This window comes from Aquarana catesbeiana, linkage group LG03 (assembly GCF_042186555.1).
Source record: "Aquarana catesbeiana isolate 2022-GZ linkage group LG03, ASM4218655v1, whole genome shotgun sequence".
Taxonomy (NCBI): domain Eukaryota; kingdom Metazoa; phylum Chordata; class Amphibia; order Anura; family Ranidae; genus Aquarana; species Aquarana catesbeiana.
This window is the reverse complement of record NC_133326.1, coordinates 417,560,888-417,563,139: the sequence shown is the minus strand read 5'-3', so window position 1 is coordinate 417,563,139 and position 2,252 is coordinate 417,560,888.

Below are 2,252 nucleotides of genomic sequence, written 5' to 3'. Positions count from 1 at the left end.
GGTGGTTAATATTTTTTATTTTATTTTTTCCCTTCATAGGGCTAAATAATCTTTTTTATTTTATTTTTTTACATCTGGTCATAAAGTTTTGTATTATTATTTGGTTGTATATTTGAGCGCTGCATATTATTCTCTTCTGAGCATCACCTGCAGTCTAATGGGGCCGCAGAACGAGCCAAACAATCCTTGGAGCAATTCCTACGTTGCTATATTTCTGACCATCATAACAAATGGTCAGACCTCTTACCGTGGACGGAGTTTGCTCGGAGTTAATAGTGCCTTAAATTCTGCTTCCCAATTGTCCCCGTTTATGGCGAATTATGGTTTCCAACCTTCCATGTTGCCTGACTCGCTTGTTCCGCAGAGTATTCCTGCGTTAGCCGAGCATCTCCGTGGTCTTTGTTCCACTTTGGCACAAGTTCAGGAGGCTTTGCAACATGCTAATGAAAGGTACAGACTCCATACTGACCGCAGACGCCTGCCTGCACCTACCTACTAGGGTCTGGCTGTCATCTTGCAACCTCCGACTTCGTGTTCCCTTCCTGAAGTTCGCACCTCGGTTTATTGGGCCTTTCCGTATTCTTCGCAGTGGCCCAGTGGCTTACGCATTGGACCTTCTTTCTAATATGCGTATTTCGAATGTATTTCATGTGGTGGATGAAGCATAGTACCATAATGTTATTTCTAAAAATACATGGGAATTTATTAGAACTAGTTTCCCTATTGTGGCCACATTCTATGCCCTCCCGAAGCTGCATAAAAATCAAACCAACCCTCCTGGCAGACCAATTATAGCTAGCTGTGGCAGCATAACAGAAAATCTGAGCTGTGTAGTGGACAACCACCTCAAACCAATGTAATATGCATGCCATCATATGTGTGTGACACAATTCATTTTGATACTACCGGGCCGTGGCCTCTCTGCACCTGGGCCGCAGGACAGGTGCGGCATGAGAGCTAGGCGTGCAGCATGTTGGAGCCAGGTGGGCGGGCGGCATGAGAGCCAGGCATGCGGCATGCTGGAGTCAGCCAGCCAGGCGGGCGGCATGTCAGAGCCAGGAGGGCGGCGGCATGAGAGCCAGGTGGGCGGGATATCAGAGCTAGGCGGGCGGGCGGCATGAAAGAGTCGGTGTTCTGTCAAAATAGCGTGATGGATGAGAGAAGTGTGTGGGCGGATGAGACAAGCGGGCGGTGAGAGATGACATCATCTCTCTCTGCCCGCGCCGCATCACCGCTCTTCCACCCTCACAACCCAGGCTCTTCAATGTCGGAGGTGTAGCGAGGAGCAGAGATGACATCATCTCTCACCGCCCGCCCCGCATCTCACTCTCCTTTCCTCACTCAGAACTGGCCTCTGTACTAAATGGACCAGTGCTGCCACCAATGCAGTGGCAATACACATATGGTGGCACTGGCAGGCAACGTGGCAAGTGACAATCCACATCTGGTGGCAGACGACATGGCAAGTGACAATCCACATCTGGTGGCAGATGACGTGGCAAGTGACAATCCACATCTGGTGGCACTGGCAGACGACGTAGCAAGTGACAATCCACATCTGGTGGCACTGGCAGGCAATGTGGCAAGTGACAATCCACATCTGGTGGCACTGGCAGGTGACGTGGCAAGTGACAATCCACATCTCCTGGCAGACGACATGGCAAGTGACAATCCACATCTGGTGGCACTGGCAGGTGACGTGGCAAGTGACAATCCACATCTCGTGGCAGACGACATGGCAAGTGACAATCCACATCTGGTGGCACTGGCAGGTGACGTGGCAAGTGACAATCCACATCTCGTGACAGAAGACATGGCAAGTGACAATCCACATCTGGTGGCAGGCGACATGGCAAGTGACAATCCACATCCGGTGGCACTGGCAGGCGACGTGGCAAGTGACAATCCACATCTGGTGGCACTGGCAAGTGACAATCCACATCTGGTGGCAGATGTGGCACTGGCAGGCGACATGGCAAGTGACAATCCACATCTGGTGGCAGGCAAAATGGCAGGTGACAAGCTGACACCATAAAAACCATGGTGTCGGGATGATTGAAGCACCAACACCAGCCATTGCCCCGACAAATTGCCTGCAAAAAAATCACCCCTGCCCCGGGCCTTGGCACAATCTTCTTCCAAGCAGCCGGTCCCCGATGCCCAAAAGGTTGGGGACCGCTGCACTATGCACCAGGTGTCGCGCTGCTTCGGGTGCTGAAGTTAAAGGTATCTCTCGCCAGCAATGTGCGATG